Source organism: Pundamilia nyererei, unplaced genomic scaffold (genome assembly GCF_000239375.1).
Source record: "Pundamilia nyererei isolate P.nyererei 1_Seehausen unplaced genomic scaffold, PunNye1.0 scaffold00191, whole genome shotgun sequence".
Classification (NCBI taxonomy): domain Eukaryota; kingdom Metazoa; phylum Chordata; class Actinopteri; order Cichliformes; family Cichlidae; genus Pundamilia; species Pundamilia nyererei.
This window is the reverse complement of record NW_005187592.1, coordinates 850,345-858,499: the sequence shown is the minus strand read 5'-3', so window position 1 is coordinate 858,499 and position 8,155 is coordinate 850,345.

The window sequence follows — 8,155 nt, the reverse complement described above, 5'->3', positions numbered from 1 at the left end:
ATTATGTCATAATAAAATGTCACAGAGATTTTAATGAGACCAAAATTATTTTTCTGAACATATTCGGGATGTATGATGTCAGAAAATGTCCCTTGTTAATGCTTCACCATGGAATGGGTTCTTATTACTTACACTTGAATGCAATATCATGGAAACTGAATTTTACCACTGCTTGTAGTTTGGACTATTATATACATTCATAGAGTAAGTATTTTTTCCATTTCTATCTTTGTTTCTTGCTTAAATCACAGCTTTCAGAAAATGATTGTAAACTTTACAGCTGGTTTACTACCACAGCGTGGGTAAATTCAGCTATATTATATAAAATTAAAAAATGTAGTTTGATTATGAAAAACCTTAAACTCACAATACTGCATGTTGATCAAGTTTAAAATGTATTAAGAAAGAATGATACAGCTCCTTGTTTACCACTTAGACACCAAAACTTTGCACTTGCCTCTAAGAGTTCAGACTGTTGTTCTCTAATAGCATTATTTCCAGCCAGCCTTTTACTATTCTCTGTTTTGAGGCAGTGAAAGAGAAAGCAGTAACTACCATAAAAATGTTCTTATTTAAATATTGAAATAAAAATGTCTAAGGAAAGGGTTTTGTTTAAAAAGATTGATGCTGTGTTTCAGCAAGAAGAAGAAAAGAGTTTCGCGTGGTAATTATGTGGGATCTCTGTAATGCCCTGTTGATTGGTGTGATCTCAGAGGTGACATTCAACTAGTCACAAAGGAGGGAAGTGTCAGGATGAGCTGTGAAGCGCCTCATCATGCTGAGAGCCATCATCTAGCTTTCTAGCAAGCAGCCGAAGATTCTCTGTGAACTCATACAGCTCAAGTGTCTTCTTATTGGAGCTCACATCAGTGTCAGTAACAGCATTTATCTCACAATAGATTTGTGGGAAAAATTATCCACCTGTCACAAAGCTATGTGCTTTGTGGCAGCTCTATTTGTCTTCCTTCGTGTCTTCTAAGGGCTCGTGCATCTGTCAGAGATCTTGCCAAAGGGCAGCAGAACTTCTCTCTGTGTGCAGCGTGTTTAATATCCCCGTTGTCCTAGACGTGGCGCCTTCACCTGACTATGTGACAGCTGGGGGGCTTTGCAGGATAGAGCTGGGGTTCTGAACTGGCTGAGAGCCTGACTTAATCAACATTAAGTCAAAAGCAAAGCCTTAGAGTTCTTCATACACGTTGCCTGACTCACTGAGAGCAGCAGCTTGCCAGAGTCTGTTTATTGGCTGTAGTGCTGCTGTACAGTAATGCCCTTACAGCTTTAATATGTTCTGCCAGCCCTACTGTGTTCAGCTTGATTTTCCGTCTCAGTGGGGAAAGCTTCTTTAACCCTAAGACATGAACTCCCACTGAGCTTGAGTCAATGGATCCTCTACTTACACCCTTGTTGTCTTAGATCCACTTATTGTGTTTTCAGTGACACCCCCTGCAGCTGTCAATGAATTTTTAATAGCAAAGTCAGAAGTGTGCCGTACCATACACAAATGTGGGTTGGTTCTTAAAACTGATTCTAATTGTCGATCAAATTCCATCCCACTGGTTACTGCTCTAACCACCTCACCTCATATTTGCGGGTAGTTTAACTCGGGATTCACCTACTCCACGCCACTGATGCTGTTCTCTGTACGAGTTCATACTACAAATGTATTGGCATTCCACCTTTCTGTTCTCTATACCACTGCCACAGCTCTCTCCCTGTGTGGATACCCCTTTAGTCAGTAATAAATATTAACATGCAAACATACGTCTATACTCCACAATATAAAGTCGAATATGTGCTCTGTACATCAAACCAGCTATGGACTGCACCCATAGTGTCACAGCCTTGCTAATGCAGTATAGAGGTAAATGAAACACCGTGAGTGAACAACCTCCACCACAGTTTATTTTCCCTGGGTGTCATTTGTTTGCTCTTGCCAGTTATTTCCCCAGCCATCAGATTCATGACTTATAATTAGTACCAATTTTCATTTTACAGCCAGCAGCGGAATTCCTTTCTTTTTTAAGATTGAATATCCAAGAACCATAGTATGACAGTTGTTTACTGGGATTTCTTTGTTTTACTGCCTTGATAACATCTGTTTATCCTGGGGTCTGTAATCAAAGAAAATGCACATAATCGGCTCTTTCATCTTGATACATGCTCAATCATCCCGATAAGAAAATCCCAGAAAGTTGATTCTGTATCTCTGGACGTAGCGTTTCCACTCATCCATGTGACTTCTTCAGTCCCAGCTGACTGCAGGTTTCCCCAACTTCATTAGCACCACTTTATGAACATGAAAGGGAAAAGACCATCTCTGAAGCTGGGGAGGGGGCTTAAAGGTAGATCTTTAACCATCAGTGTTGTGATTGTAGCGTTTCCCTAACTCTCTTTAAATAGCACTCATGGCCATTGATCAGTGGTCATGACCAGAGATGGGCAGTAACGCGTAACGCGTTACTGTAATCTGATTACTTTTTTCAAGTAACGAGTAAAGTAAGGGATTACTATTGCAAAAACGGTAATTAGATTACCGTTACTTTCCCGTAGGAACGCTGCATTACTAAAACCGTGATTTTTTGCGAGAATGTCTCATGACAGTGACGTAAGCGAGTGCGCCATTAGTTACAACAGCTGTGTGCAGATCAACAATCGATCATATATCGAGTGCGGAGAGAGTATGAGCGTGCAGCGTTTAAAGCGTGGAAGTACTGACCTTACTTTGAGTTTGATTCCATAAAAAGTGACAAAAACATTAGCGTCCGCTGTGCGTGGGAAGAAAACTTCTTTTTACAGCGAAAAAAACCCCTAAACTTCCAAGCAAGCACCGAGTGCGCTACCACGTAATGGGAAACTCACAGAGAAACTTGCGGATTCTTCAACTGACCGCGGCACACCTGCACCAGGGTAAACCTCCGCCTGCCCCACTCCTGCTTTACAGATGAAAACAGAGCAACAGGACCGCTGAGTCTTTGATTTTATTTATTTTCTGCTGTGTTTTACTTGCATCTATTTGAAAGACTGAGTGTAAACACAAAAAATATTTTATTTTATGTGCTGGAATGTGTAGAAAATAGGTTTAAATGTTAAACTAATTTATTCAAGTCAGAGAATGTTGCATATAATTAAATTTTTGCTTGATGCATAAAGTTAAAAGATTAAAACTAATAAAACAAGTTTTAAAAAGAGACTTTTCCATTTGATTACATTTTGTATGATGGATTATGCAGAAAAAGTAGAATTGGGCTGACAGATGATTACTTTTGAAAATAAGTAATCAGTAAAGTAACGGGATTACTTTTTTGGGGAAGTAATCAGTAATTAGTTACTGATTACTTTTTTCAAGTAACTTGACCAACACTGGTCATGACGATTGCATATTAGTAATAATAATAATTAGTAATGTTAGTCAGTGCTGCTAATTTGGGAATTGCTGCTACATTTAGGGAAACCTGCAGTCAGATAAAAGTAAAGAAGTCACTTGGATCAGTGACGAAATGTTTCTCCCACTGAAAACGCTACATCCTTTCTGAAATAAACTATTGAATCACCCACCGTGTATGCTTTTTGACAATAAAGTTTTATCAAAAGCACACAGACTAAAACAAAACATCCAATATCACATTAAACACAACTCTTGAAGTGGACTGTATAACCAGTGTGTTACTGAGAAAGCTGTCCACATGAATACATATTACAGTCAGAGGACAATACAAACAATGAATTAGAAAAGCAGCATACTCATACCTGACACTGCACCACAGATGTCTACTATCAGCGCAGGAATTGGATATTATTCATGTTGTGATATGTGCAAATTGATTTCTTCACTTAAAGAAGTAATCCATAAAAGCTCCAAGTGCAATGGAATTGCCTCCCCAGTATGGGTGCCAGTGCTTTCCTGCATGTTAATACAGGAAAGCACTAATTGTAATGTGCATCCTACTGATAACACCACATGCTGGGACAACCCCCCCTGTGCCCTTTTATTAAAACATCAGTTGTCTTTGTACTGTGGGGGGTTTCAGCAGATTGGGGAGATACCTGCGACATATGGATCCAAATGCATATTTGAGTATTAGTAAGCCAGCCCCACACTGTGCAACTGTCAGCACTATCTGCTAATCTGCAGACAGCAGTAGTAGTCTATCTCTGGAAGTAGATGTGTGATTAGATGCACCATCACAGCAGAAGTGCTTACCTCACATTAAGAACAAAACTAAACGAATTAGAAGTTCTAAAGTTGATACAATCAGTCAAAAAGCAATTCCAATGAGTAGTGAAGGGTTTAAAAGCAGGTCTTTAAAGATTAACATGATACAATTGAAGAAAACAAAGCAATTAAAGATAAGAAGAACATTATAAAATACAACTCAATAAGGAAAAAGGAGAAAGTGATGCAGAAAATTCCAAAATGAAAATCAAATACACAAATGTGCTCCTGAAAACAAGAATGAGAAGAAAATGGAAATTATTGCACATAAGTGAGAGGCTTATAATGCAGGCATTTACATATGTATTTGATTGCACAGACTATGCCTTACTATATGGATTCTTATTTCAGCTGATATGCTGTAATGAATAAAAGTAGACCGCCGTGGTTTCATTTCTTTTATAAAATTTGAATCAAGCATTTAAAAAAATCAAGGTGGTTAAGGGCTTAAAACCTGGGACTCTCTACCAATTGCTCTTAGAACTGAAGAAGCTTCTCGGATGAGAGATGAAACATCTTCAAGGAAATTTAAAGAAGTCCAGATGCCTTTCTTTCCAAGCCCTTGACACTACTGCTTGTTTACATTATTGTATTTTGCACAACTCTGTTGCTTGTGAAGCTCGCACACAATTATTTCACTCACATGTGCTGTACCAATGTACCTGCACATGTGATGTGACAATAAAAGTGATTTGATTTGATTTGACACTATAGTTTTCATTGTAAGTTTTGAAGGAAGTACTTTTCTTGTGTCCACATTACAGTAGCTGAGGATGGTCTTAATCTTCAGAATGTCGTGTTTAGCTTCTTAGCTTCTTCTGGAAGTTGTTTCACCAGCACAAAGGTCTTTAGTGATGCAAGTGAAAGTTTAAAGAAAAACACCCAAACATGTGAATAGTAACATTGTATTATCACTTGTTCACCTTTGTGGTTGTCGCGCTGACCTAGTAGGTGTGGGTGTTACTCTTCTCTTCCTCCTCCTGCCCACTACCTGCTCTGTGCTGCTGCTTGCGCATGGCTGCTGATTAGACCTTGTGCAATCGACAACTAAGCGCGGCCTGGTGCGCGCCGCTCCGCCAGGTGAGCTGAATTAGAGCAATCAAGGGCTGGCATGCCTAGTAGACCTTAAAATGCATGCAGCAGCCATTTCACCTGGGTGTGACATACTGAAATATTATTATTATTATTATTATTATTATATATATAAATTTTTTTTTTTAATTCAACAATTTCAGAATGGACCACTCCTGCCAAACAGTCTAGAACCTCTTTCTGCATTATAGTGCTTGTGTACTTTGTGTCGTGAATGGTCGTTAATCTACGTTTAACTGCTGCATCATGGTTTGGAACGGTTTCAAGAATTTCCCTAAAGTTGTCTTTGTTATTCGATTCCTCGGACTCATTGTGTCCTCTCTGTGCTCTATTTTGTCTGACAGTAAGCCTGGGAGGACCTAAAATTTGAAGTTCATGATTCTAAATGTATAAATTAACAAACCAAGTTCTGAAAAGTTAGGATGCTGAATGAAATCTAAATTGAAACAGACTGAAGTGATTTCAACCTATATTTTATTCACAACAGAACATCGGAAACAAGTGTTTTAAACTGAGACAACTGAATTTTGAATTTCATTAACAATATGTCATAGTCAGTGGTGCGTATTGCACTCAGGATGCAGACTCGGAAGAAATAAAAGACGGCACATTCATTTACAGTGAGGCAGGGAATAGGATTGCCAGTAGAAGGGGTGTTAGTTAATGGGTCCATGGCTCCAGTACAAACAGGTCCACAGGGGAACACTTTCTGTAACTCGGACACAAATCAGGATTCCTGTGCAGAGATGAACAAACAGGTGAGGCAAAGACAAAGGGCCAAAGCATGCAAGACGTACTGATGAAGGCACCGATTTCACTAACCGTTTCCAGTGTAACGCTCAGATGTTGGCTGAAGGACTTCCTCCACCTTAAATAGCAAGACAATGGTAAATCATAAACCATGACAAAGAAGATTCAAGACTGTTGAGCATCTAAAATCCCATATCTGACTAATTATAAAATCCCAAAAGTCCTGGAACTAGTCTCCTGTTCCCAGATGTTAAAAGGAGAGAATGGTACAAAGTGTTAAGCATGATCCTACCCAGCTTTTTTTGATGTGCTGGGTGAAGTTGGGATCCATGGTGAAAATTAATGAGCTTCGTACATAATCTTAAAGTGGACTTATTCTGGTTTATTTACAGTGGTGGATGTTTATGATGGGCAGACAGTCAGAAGAATAAATGGAAGATGGCTTTAAAGAGAGAGAAGCTAAAACATTGTGTTTCAGCCCACAGTGGGTGATCTGTGGGGCTGTGTCAAGCCCGTATATAAGGTAAATAAGGATTATTTTGAACTATGATGCTGGAAATGAACATAACAGGTCCCCTTTTAATGCTTGTACTGCAGCTGGTTTCCTATTACAGGCAGCACACACAAGGTGCTTGTGCAGGGACCTCCTGCCTTTCATCCTGATGAGGTAACAGGAACAGAGGTTGCTGTGGTGTTTAATACTTTTCAAATCCTATCATTAGCTCCATGGTAACCACTTCAGCTTCTGTTTTGCTTCTTTTGTTCATTAACCCTGCCTTATTTTTCATTCTCAGGTTCTGAGTCATGCGTTATCTCACTTTCTGGCGTTCTTTCATTTGTTCTTTTGGCTGCATTTCCTTCACACTTCACATATTTTACAAAGTACTAACTGAAAAACATGTAATTTAAATTATATATTTTAAGATTATTCCCTGTAATGTTTAAAACACTTGGATTTCTTTGTTAAAATATAATGCTCTGATCATTCCTTTCTATTCTATATAAAGCTTTGACTAAAAATGACAAAGCAGTGCAGAAAGTTTGATGAAACAAGGTCTTTCATTTGATAATGATAACACACAGAAACCCAGTAGGTCGATGACTTAATGGGTGCAGACGCTGCCGAAGCACTGCTCAATTTTCCCGTCAATTTTGTTTTTGGAACATTGCAACATCCAGTTTCAAATAAGCTTCACGGTGGCTGGTTCACAGTTCCATGGACCAGGTCACATTACATGGAAGCAGGTTCTTCAGGTCATTACTGCATGACAGCAAAGCCACAAATGATTTGTCACTAGGGGCAAAAACGGCTGACATGGTTGTACTGTAACGTAACAAAACTGTAGCAGTGAATAATCTTTGCCAGTCAACTGTGCAATCATTAGCGAATGATTAACAAATTAATATTTACTGTATATATAATATATCATAACCAAGTTATTATTGCAAGTTATTACAGTCATTTGTCTTGTGCTTCATTTGGGCTCAGTCTAATGGAGGAATTATTGTTATCGTTATTATAAGATTTTTCCATCCACCTACCTTCGCATTTCCAAAGTGAGTGCCCCTACAGGTGGCAGGGCTCAACGTGACTTGATATAGTGGCAGGGTACATACACTGCAGCCTAATAACATTTAGTATGTCATGTTTGTCTTAGTATGTCCTTTCAGCCTTTCATGTGGTCTCTATCACCATTCACTCACGCTGACTTGTCACTGTTATTTTATCACGTTTTATTAGCAGCACAGCACGGTGAAAGGAAAAGGCCAGAGCAGAAACAAGACAAAAACCACCATGCAGACACATCACCGAGCAGGTGCAAGTCAACGACGAACAGCTTGCAGTAATGAAAAACCCCAAACAGTCAAATGATGGATGATCAGCCCCCGCAGCCTCCTTCTTATACCTTTACAGATAATTTCTTACATGTATGAGATGGTAAGCTGCACATTAGAGGTTTCAGATTTTCTACAGAGAAATGAATCGGCTTCTTTTTGTTGTACAGTGGGGCAAAAAAGTATTTAGTCAGCCACCGATTGTGCAAGTTCCCCCACTTAAAATGATGACAGAGGTCAGTAATTTGCACCAGAGGTACACTT